This window comes from Antechinus flavipes, chromosome 5 (genome assembly GCF_016432865.1).
Source record: "Antechinus flavipes isolate AdamAnt ecotype Samford, QLD, Australia chromosome 5, AdamAnt_v2, whole genome shotgun sequence".
NCBI classification, from domain to species: Eukaryota; Metazoa; Chordata; class Mammalia; order Dasyuromorphia; family Dasyuridae; genus Antechinus; species Antechinus flavipes.
In genome coordinates this window covers 21,016,852-21,028,530 of record NC_067402.1, presented here as the reverse complement: position 1 = coordinate 21,028,530, position 11,679 = coordinate 21,016,852, and positions in this window count along the sequence as shown.

Below are 11,679 nucleotides of genomic sequence, written 5' to 3'. Positions count from 1 at the left end.
AAATATGTTTACACATATTGGATGTAACATATATTTTAACATGCTTAATATATATTGGATTGCTTGCCATCTAGGGGAGGGGTGAGGGGAAGGAGGGGAAAATCTGAAACACAAGGCTATGTAAGGATCAATGTTGAAAAATTATCCACGCATATGTTTTGAAAATAAAAGGCTTTAAAAATCAAAAACAGAAACAAAACAATATCCTTCCAGTTGGTGGTAAGGGGAGCATTATTATATGGTCACAGTCAGAAAAGGTGCCCATTGCATGTGAGCTCTTTGGTAGTCCAGACTTTGCTTTCTCAGCTTTGAGGGTCTGAGCCCAGGATGGTTTGAGCACCCCCGGGGAGCAAGCACAGAGAAAATTGGCTAATGCCATCGTCAGGCTCACTCTATTGCTTTAGGCCCGGAAGCCAATTTAATAACTTACTAGGAGAACTACGTGGTAGGCAACAAATTTCCTCCTGAGTAGGAAGGGTTAGAAGCAAAAATCACATTAAAAGAATAAGCTTCTTAGAATCTGAGCAAGAAAGATAGTTGCAGAAGCTGTTGAATTTAAAGCAAAAAAGAACCTTAGTGATCATTTAGAACAAGGCTTCTCATTTTATAGATGAGGAAAACACTTATAAAATATCAATCAATCCTCTTGTTTTTACAGATGAGGAAATAGTCTATAAAAGTGGGAGTAAATAGTGCTGTTTTATAGATGGAGTGATTGGTCTAAGGTCAAGCAGGTGAGCCTGTCATAAGTGGGTACAGGATTGGAATCTGGGCCTTCTCTGAGCCCTTGATCTTCCTAATTGCCAGCCTGCCAGCCGATCCGGGATGAGCTAATGCATGTGGGCCTGGCTGGTGTCCCGGGACCACCATTCTATGGCACCGTGCCAAGGGAAGTGGGAAGATGGCACATACCAGGCTCCGAAGCAAAACTGCAAAGAAGGTGGAGTTTGTGGCACAGTGGAAGAAGGAGGGAATTGGGAGGCTCGGGGGTCCTAGCTCTGTGACCCTGGCAAGACACATCTGCCCTCTGGGCCCCTTTCCTGCAGTATAAAATGAGGGGGATGGGCTAGATGCCCTCCAGGCTCCCTTCTAGCTCAGGACTTAAGGAAAGTCCCTTTCATGGTGACTTCTGTTCTGGCTCTCCAGGGACTTACAGTATCTTTGATTGAAAAGCAAAATATACAAATAACCAAAAGATGCAGGGGAAAAATGCAGTAATTGCTTCAAAAAAGGGACCCACAGAATGATATTCAGAGGCAGCAGAGGACATTGTCATACCTTCAGGTTGGCAAAGCACTTCTTTCCACAGTGTCTCAGTCATGTGGGAAGCATTTTCGTTTCCATTTTACAGATGGGGAAACTGAGGCAGACAGAGGCTAAGTGACTTGTCCAGAGTCACATAATTATTTCTGACTTCAGGTCCAGCCTTCTATCCACGACTCCACTTAATTGCATTCTCTAGAATATAAATTTGGTTTTTTTTAGCTGAGGGCTTCCAGGCTTTAAACTCCTCTCGTCCATTAGACTATGCCTCTTTGCCCATAGTAGGTTCTTAAAAAAAGAAAAGGCAGCCTGGTGGTTTGGGAAGAGAACTGGATATGAACTCAAAAGACACCAGCCCTCACTTCCTGAACTATCCACTTAACCAAACTCTGTGCCTCAGTTTCCCTGTTGGAGATTGGATTAGATGGCCTGTGAGGTTCCTTCTGGCACTAAGTCTGGATTCCAAGACCAGACCAACTTATTGTGCTTTTTTCCCTAGCAAACTTCCATAGAGGAGTCTTGATTCGTCTTTGGAAAGAAAGCCAGGTCCACTGCTGGACACTGCTCTCACCAAATCCAGAGCTGGAATCAACCATCAGCTTCCCTGGGTAAAGGTCCTAAAGTATATAAATGTGATGGAATATTATTGTTCTATAAAAAACCATCAGTAGGATGATTTCAGAAAGGCCTGGAGAGACTTAAACTGATACTGAGTGAAGTGAGCAGAAACGGGAGATCACTGTACACGACAAGATTATGTGATGATCAATTCTGATGACATGGCTCTTTTCAACAGTGAGGTGTTTTATTGTTTCAATGGTCTTGTGATGGAGAGCCAACTGCACCCAGAGGGAGAACTATGGGGACTGAATGTGCATAGTATTTTCACCTTTTTTGTTGTTAACTCGCTTTTTGTTTTCTTTCTCCTTTTTTTTTCTTTTTGATCTGATTTTTCTTGTGCTGCATGATAATTGTGGAACTATACATAGAATTGCAAAAGTTCACCATATATTGGGTTGCTTGATGTCTAAGGGAGGGGGATGGGGGGAAAGGTGGGAGAAAAAAATTTTGGAACACAAGGTTTTGTAAGGGCGAATATTGAAAATTATGCGTGTATTTTGAAAATAAAAAGCTAAAAATGAATTGCAAAATAGCATGTTATTAAAATAAAAAATTTTAAAAATGAGGACAATGAGGTGGGAAAGGGAAGTCTGAGGACATGCATCCTTCACCTTCTCGGTAAAGGGGGACTTTAGTGGTTCACCTGAGAGACATAAAGTGCTGATGAGATAGAACAGGTAATTAGATCTTAAGCAAGACCATGACATTTCCCAAAGATGAACTAGCTGAGGGCTTGGTGAAGAGCCCAAAGGCCTTAAAAATGAGGGCAACTGGGCAGGAAAGACGATGTCTGAGGTGCCCATCTATTCATTTGTCCATCTGCCTAGCCCAGCTATTCATGCACCTCTGTCTCTGCTTTCCCTGTTTTTGTCTATCTCTGCTTCTCTCTGTGTCCATCCCTCTCTTTCTGTCTCTTTGCATCTATGTCTCTGTCTTTCTATCTTTATGTCTCTCTCTGTCTTTCTGCATCTCTGTAATTTCTAACTCTTTGTGTCTCTGTCTTTCTATCTTTGTGTCTGTCTTTCTGTCTGTCTCTCTGCATCTGTATCTCTGTCTTTCTGTCTCTTGTGTCTCTCTGTCTTTCTGCATCTTTGTAATTTCTAACTCTTTGTGTCTCTGTCTTTCTATCTTTGTGTCTGTCTTTCTGTCTGTCTCTCTGCATCTGTATCTCTTTCTGTCTTTTTGTGTCTCTGTCTCTCCCTCTCTGCCTGGCAGTCTTTATTTGTCTCTCTTTGTGTCCATCTCTCTCTTTCTGTCTCTCTGCATCTGTATTTCTGTCTTTCTGTCTTTTTGTGTCTCTGTCTCTCCCTCCCTGCCTCGCAGTCTTTATTTGTCTCTCTTTGTGTCCATCTCTCTCTTTCTGTCTCTCTGCATCTGTGTCTCTATCTTTCTGTCTCTTTGTAACTCTCTCTGTCTTTCTGTCTCTGTGTATTTTCCTTCTCTCTCTATGTAGTTAGAAGGGACCTCCATGGTTAGATGATTCTTAACTTTTTTGGAGTCCTGAACCCTTGAGGCTCTCAGTCTGGAGAAGGTATGGACTCTTCTTAAGAATAATATTTTAATTGCATAAAAATGCAATAAATATATACAATTTTAATGCAACGAATATCTAAAATACAAAAGAAACTAATTATATTATATTCAGTTGTTATGTTTTAATATAACCCCAGTTATTGCCCCCAGCAAGTTTACTTTATTCGTCTCAATTTAGACATGAAGAATCCAGAAAAGTCAGTTAAATGACTGACCCAATGGGCCCCTGTCCTCTTGAGTCCAAATGTGAAACTCTTTGTACCAGACTGCCCTGCTTCTGGTCTCTTCCCATTCTGAGATTCCCATTCCATTCCAGCTTCTCCCTAGGAGATCTTGATCTTCCCTGATTTGAGAAGTCAGTGTAACCAGCATTGCCTGTGATGACATTAAAAGAGATGCCTTATGTCCCCCCAGGGCCAGAGCCCATTGGACCAGGACTCTCCTTAGTGGTGGCAGCCTCTGCCCTGCGCCCGTGTGAGGGGTGAGGGGGTCCTGCCACACTAGCTACTACAGCAAAACGGGGAGCCGCGGGTCCCAGGCCAGAAATTCGGGATGTCACGGGCTCGGATGATCAGAGAGGCTGGGGAGAGGAAGGGAGAAGGGAAGAAGGAAGGAGGCTGAGGGGGAGGAGGGGGTCCGGCAGCCATTCCCTGGACTTAGCATCAGGAAGGAGTTGCAGGTTGGGCACGGGCACTTCTGAACTTGGCTGATGGTTGGGTCAGATGCTGAAAACTGGCCTGAGCGTGGTGGAGGGAAGTGCTGAGCCCTTGGGAGCCGGTGGGTCTGGGAGCATTTACCAAGACAGAAAAGCTGAGAGAGGGAATGAAACAGCTCCCTAAGCTAAGAGAGAGGCGGATGGATGGGCAGCATTCGGACCTCTAGCAAAGAGCCGAGAGGACCCGCGGCTGGGAGGCTGGGAGGCTGGGAGGCTGGCTCCTGTCCTCACGTTCTGACTCTACAAGGGAACATGAAGAGGTGGGAACAGGTCTTTAACTGCCTCTCTGAACCAGCCACGAAATGAGCTATTTCAAGGTCATGAAGAATTCAGAATTATAGCCCAGATTTGGATGGGCACAGAGGCTGCATTTGTACTCAGATCTTCCTGGCTTTACCTTGGTACTCTATCCGCTGAGCCACCTAGCTGGTATATTCTCTTTATAGGAATTATTATGTATTTTATTTTGCATGTATATGAACATTTAGGTGTGTATGTATGTATATGCATGTGTGTCCATGTATGTGCATGTATGTGTATTTCCAAAATAAATGAAAGGTAACTGCTCTGATAGTTGTGGCAATCAAGAAAAGTTCACGTAGAACACAGAGCTTGGGTTGAGTCGAGTCTGAGAGGAATCGAGATGGTCCGATCATAGATTTAGAAAGGGAAGGTACCAGCTGGGATGACTTAGTGCAACTTCCTCACTGTCAAGTGAAAACATCGGAGTCTGGAGACCATTAAGCAAAGAGCTCACAGTTACCAAGTCACAGGAGACTCCAATGCCAGGATATAAAGCTTTTTCCATGAGATTGCATCACATTTCATCAGAGTATCCGGTGCCCTCCTTCCTCTTTCATGACTTGATGAGTTTTTGGTCAGCTGAATACCATTGTGGTTGGGTTGGGACTATCTCCCCGCGGTCTCCCCAGTCTAACTCCCCTCACTTGGGGATCTCCCCATCAGGGAAATCATAGGAAAATCCCCATTGCTTCTTTTGCTGAGGCTTTTTTAATCTCTCCAGCCAAAGGCTCAGGAAGCTCTCACCAGGATGTCATTAGCAATATTGAAGGCAGGCAATTTCATTTGAGAAGATGGCTGTCCAGAGAGCCAATCTCGCCTTCAGCAGATTATTTGTCCAGCATCTCATTAGCAGCAGGGGCAAGGAGATGCATGTTTTAATAACGAGAAAGGCACTTGTTTGTCTAGGCTGTGATTAAGTACAGTCCTGGCAGGAGCTGGGGAGAAAATTCTTCCCGGATAATTGGTGAATGAACCACACACCTTCACGGAATCTTAGGGTCCCAAGCAAATTCCAAGACCACCTAATTTACCCTATTTTACCTGCCTGAGAATTCCCCTCTACGACACACGTTACAAGGGATCATCCTGAGCTTGCTTGAGCAAGCTTCACTGAGGGGGAACCCATGACTTCTCAAGGCAATATATTTCACTTTGAGACAGACTGACTCCCCCCTCCTCCCAAACCTCATGTCCCAGGAAGGACATTACTGGGATAACCACATCATCATTCAAGACTTGATGGGATTCCACTTCAATATTATTACTGATTGGAGAGTAGGACCGGGGGTGTCAAATCTCCAAGTAGGGAGAGACCTCAGCTCAGAACAGCTCATTTTTTACTTAGCTAAACTACTTTGGGACTTCTCAGCTCCATCATGTCCCCATGGCCAAATCTGGCCCTTTCTCTTCCTCTGACTTCCTCTTTTCAACTTCCTTTTGTGTAGCGATTTCCCCATTAGATTGTAAGCTCTTTGAGGTCAAGGACTCTCTTTCTTTTTTCTTTTCTTTCTTTTTTTTTTTTTTTTTTTTTTTTTTTGGTGTTTGTACTCACTTAGCACAGCACTTGGCACATAGTAGCTGCTTAATGTTTATCAGTTGATTTTCTTTGTGCAAGGCACACGCAAGCCATAAAGTCCGTAATAATAAAACATTTACTACTCTGTCCAACTTCTCAGTGACTCCCCTGCAGTTTCCAAACAATAAATACAATGGCTGTTGCTTCAAATCTGGGAGTTCTGGGAAATGCACAGCTGAGTTTGTTCAGCCTCAATGCTACTCCTCCCACGCTGGGCAGAAAACGAGATAATCCGGCGCAGTTTGAAACTGTTATTCACCAAACTCACCCAATGGGACCAGATGAGAACTCAGGATCTCTGAAATGGGGATCTAATTCATTATGTTATGTTCTAAGGAAGTATTTTTTTTTAATTAAAGCTTTTTATTTTCAAAACATATGCACGGATAATTTTTCAACATTGACCCTTGCAAAACCTTCTGTTCCAGAATTTCCCTTCCTTCCCTCCACCCCCTCCCCTAGATGGCAAGCAATGCAATATATGTTATACATGTTAAAATATATATTAAATCCAATATAAGCAAACATATTTATATAATTATCTTTCAGCACAAGGAAAATCAGACCAAAGAGGAAAGAAAATGAGTAAGAAAACAAAATGCAAGCAAATAGCATAAAAAAGAGTGGGAATGCTATGTTGTGATCCACACTCAGTTCCCATAGTCCTCTCTCTGGGTGCAGATGGTTCTCTGCATTATAAGACCATTGGAATTGGCCTGAATCATCTCATTGTTGGAAAGAGCCACATGCATCAGAATTGATCATCGTATAATCTTATCACCCTGTACAATGATCTCCCGGTTCGCTCATTTCACTTAAGATCAGTTCCTTCAGTCTCTCCAAGCCTCTCTATATTCATCCTGTTGGTCATTTCTTACAGAACAATAATATGCCATAACATTCATATACCACAATTTATTCAGCCATTCTCCAATTGATGGGCATCCCCTCAGTTTCCAGTTTCTTGCCACTATGAGCAGACATTTTTGCACACGTGGGTCCCTTTCCCTATGAGGAAATATTAATGGTAAAGGAGGGAATGTATATTTTGAAATGTCCAAGGTATGAAAATAGAAGAAATTATAAACCTTTAAAAATGGATAAAACAAATCCCCAAGATTTTGGAAATCTTTTGGGAAATGTGACAAATTGTTTATAATGGTGTTGCCGGTATTGATCTTTGAACAGTGCTGAATTCTGAAGTTTTGCCAAGGGTGGGGATGTAGGGGTGTGGGGAAGGGCAGCATATTATCTATTCCATGTAGACGTGTCCCTTATACTTTGCTCGGCTCTGGATTTCTCCAGAACTTTCACCCTGGAGACACTTCTGCCCTTTGGTCCTATTCTCCTAATTACTAACTTTTCCCCTAGAACCACCAATTCAAAAGTGCCCTCCATGTTTACTTCACTGGATTTGGACTTATGTCTCCAACTTCTCCTTCCCCTCCTACTCCTCCTCTTCCCCCTTCTCCTAAACAGCTGTACTCTTCCCTGTACTCTTCCCTCTATTTATAGTTTCTCTTTATGCTGTCTTCCTTCTTTAAGAAACTAATATATTTGTTTCCCTGGAGCTTAGCATAGTGTGTGACACATAATAAGCTTTAAAAATGTTCTCTGTGTGTCTCCCTTTCACTCTTGCCTTTTTCTCTTCTCCTCTTTCTCCTTCTCTCCTCCTTCCTCCCTCTCCTCCTTCTCTCCCTCTCCCTTCTCTGTCTCTGTCAGTCTGATTCTGTCTCCCTCCCCTCCTCCCTTCTCCCTCTCCCCCTGCCCCATGGCTCCTTTTCTTTTTGCCTCTGTCTCTCTTTTTCTGTTTCTCTCTCTCTCCTCCTCCTCCTCCCTCTCTCCCACCCCTCTTCCTATATACCAATTTTTTTTTTAAATCTACACTGAACTTTAATTCAGAGAACATCGGGCTCTGGATATTAAGTACCTGTGTGATTTTGCACAGATCTCTGATGAGCTTGGACAGGATCTGCATACTCAAGGTGTAGGCCTTGGACCCTTGGGGGACCCTAAGATCCTTTCAGGTTGTCTGTGGGGCCAGAATGATTTTCATTATAATGCTAAAATGTCCTCTGCTCATTAAAAAAAATACCTTCCAAATCTCCTTCCTTTTCCAACTGTATATCTGTGTGAAGTCGGTTTTTTTTTTTTTAATTCAACCTATCCCAATAGATTGAATAAAGAATTGCTAGAAGAACCCAGCTGTCTTCTATTAAATATTAACGAGATATGCAAAAATATGTAAAACATGCATGGTGATACATATTTGCAATGGGTCTTATTTTTTCTGGCCTCTGTAAGTGGGAGGTGCAGGAAAAAGGAAGAAAATTCAGAACAAAAAAAATTTGAATTTAAAAAGGAAAAATGTCCTCATAATTTTTGAGCTTTTGAAAAGCTATTTTTCATAAAAATTATGTTAATATGCCATGGATTTATTATTATTTTTAGTGAATAAATATTTCTAAATCGATTAGTATTCCTAATATGGTAAATATTGGTACATAGAACTGCATATACCAAAGCTCTTTGGGGTCTGTCTTCAATCATTTTGTCAATAGTATTTTATTTTTTTCCAATTAAAGTAAAATAGTTTTCAACATTCATTTTTGTAAGATTTTGCGTTCCAAATTTTTGCCCTACCTTCCTTCTCTTCCCTCTCCCAAGACAGCAAACAATCTGATTTAGGTTAAACCTGTTCAATCATGTCCTCAATCATTTTGAAGAGTGTAAAGAGAGACCCCCAAACTGGAGAACTTTGGTCTAAAAAATCCATGAAGTTCCAACCAGATGTAAATCCCATATGGAATCAGCTCTTGCCAGAGTTTATCTTAACTTTATCATGTCCAGATACTAGCCTCTCACTAAAGGTTCTTTAGAAGCTTTAGTTATTTGATTGAAGGGTCTTTCTATCTTCCCCTTAATTGGTGTCCTGGAGCCTTGGTCAGCTTGCTTAAACCAAGGGACCCCTTCTCAGAGCACTGAGTTTAAATGCATCAAACAAAATATAGAGGATTACAAAGGAACCGAATTCTATTGAAATAAAGATGTCATTTTTTTCTTCCTTCAACCAAGTTCTGGGAACCCCAAGCACTCTACGGACCACGGGTTAAGAGCCCCTGTTGAAATTCTAGTAATGAGGCAGCTTGGGTTATTGGAAGGAACACCAAGTTTGAAGTCAAGGGGCTTAGGATCTAAACTCAAAACATCCCTCATGAATTGTGGCATATGAATATTATGCCGAGCAGATAATCGAAGGGAGGAGGCATCGTAGGGGGAAGGGTCAACACTTTTAATCCCTAACGCAAATACCCCCTCCCACCACTGACCCTCTTCCTTATTGTCTGAGGATCTTACATTCTAAACGTGGCAACTACCCAAGAAATGGAACTTGCCCACATTTAACCTAAACAGAAAGATACTGATATCTTAGGAAGATAATAAGGGGACTTACGTATGCCCTTAGTGGATAGCAGGAAGGGGACTTAGATATGCCCTTGACTTAATGCTTAAAGTCCTTCAGGCCTACTCAAACTCTGAAGTAGATGAAGCCTTACTCGATTTTCACAAATGTCTTAAAAGATCTCACCTCATCTTGTTCAATATGATGATCAACTCTGATGAATGTGGCTCTTTCCAACAGTGAGACGATGGATGCCAGTCCCAATGATCTTGTGATGAAGACAGCAATCTACATCCAGAGACAGGACTGTGGGAACTGAATGTGGATGGACAGCATAATATTCTCTTTTTTATTGTTGTTTGCTTGCATTTTGTTCCCTTACTCATTTGATTTCTTTTTTTAAATCTTATTTCTCTTGTGCAACAAGAGAATTGTATAAATATGTTTATACATATTGAATTTAACATATTTTAATTTCTTTAACATATATTGAATTGTTTGCCATCTAAGTTGGGGGAAGGAGGAGAAAATTTGAAACTCAAGGCTATGCAAGGGTCAGTGTTATCAAATTATCTCTGCATATGTTTTGAAAATAAAAAGCTTTATTTAAAAAAAATATAAGCAGTATAAATGGAAGATTTGTCAGAAATAAGTATAGTGATTAAGGAGGACAGGGAAGATGGTATGTTGGGTGGGACTTGAAGGAAACCAGGAAAGTCAGGCCGGAGAAGGGACTGAAGGGGGATGGGGAGGGAGGAGGATTCCAGATCAGGGACAGCTGGGGAAAATGCTGAGTCAAAAAATGACTGGTTAAATGAGAGGGACAGCAAGGGGGCTGGGGTCACTGGAGTGGCTCAGAATGCTGAGTAACCAACAACCAATCAAGGAGTAGTTCTAACTGGGAACTAGGAGCAGAAGAATTCAGGGGGAAATAAGGCTGGGCTTCCAATCTAAAGAAGGGATCCTTAATACCCAGCCTAGACCACTTTCCAGGACAGGTTCGGAACTGCAGGGGGAGGGGGAAATTAGTTCCCCAAACTCACCGAAACAAACACCCCAGGAGCTCACTCCTACCCCATGCGGAGACTCTACGAAAATCCATTTGTTAATTTTTTTTTTTTTTTTTATCTAAATAAGCTATTAGGGGAACAAGGAAGGCTTGACTGAACTGATGTAGAATTGAAGAACCACAGTAAAAATGCAAAGAATGAAAAATGTGTGATTAGGAACAATAGTTAACATTTCTATAAGATTTGTAAAGTGATTTGCAAAGATTCTTTCCATTCTTGCAAAAACTCTGGCGGGCAGAAGAAGCCTCCCTCATTTTCCTCATCTGCCAAGTGACGGCTTACAGACTTGCTCATACCGCAGCGTGAGTCTTGGGCACTTCCTAACTGGGGACTCTGGGCTTTAGCACTCAACTGCAGTCTGCCTCAGTTTCCTCATCTGTCAGATAACTTACAAAGACGGCCAAGTGTCCCTTGCTGAGACTGCATCAGACCTGGAGCCTTCCCAAGACTGGTGTCAGGATAAAATGAGCTTATACCGTCATGGCTCTTTGCAAACTTCGAAGGGCAATAAGCTCTAATTTTTTATTGTTAATAATATTAATTGATGATGGTGATGGTAATGATGAGTCTAGAGTCCCCCTCTTTTTTAAATAACTTTTTATTGATAAAACACATGCCAGGGTAATTTTTACAGCATTATCCCTTGCATTCACTTCTGTTCCAATTTTTCCCCTCCCTCCCTCCACCCCTTCCCCCAGATGGCAAGCAGTCCTTTACATGTTGAATGGGTTACAGTATATCCTGGATACAATAAATGTTTGCAGAACCGAACAGTTCTCTTGTTGCACAGGGAGAATTGGATTCAGAAGGTAAAAATAACCCGGGAAGAAAAACAAAAATGCAAACAGTTTATATTCATTTCCCAGTGCTCTTTCTTTGGGTGTAGCTGCTTCTCTCCATCCTTGATCAATTAAGGCTCTCTTTGTCGAAGAGGTCCACTTCCATCAGAATACATCCTCAAACAGTATCGTTGTTGAGATATATAATGATCTCCTGGTTCTGCTCATTTCACTCAGCATCAGTTCATGTAAGTCTCGCTAATCCTCTCTGTATTCATCCTGCTGGTCTTTTCTTACAGAACAATAATATTCCATAACATTCATATAGCACAATTTATTCAGCCATTCTCCAATTGATGGACATCCTTTCATTTTCCAGCTTCTAGCCACTACAGACAGGGCTGCCACAAACATTT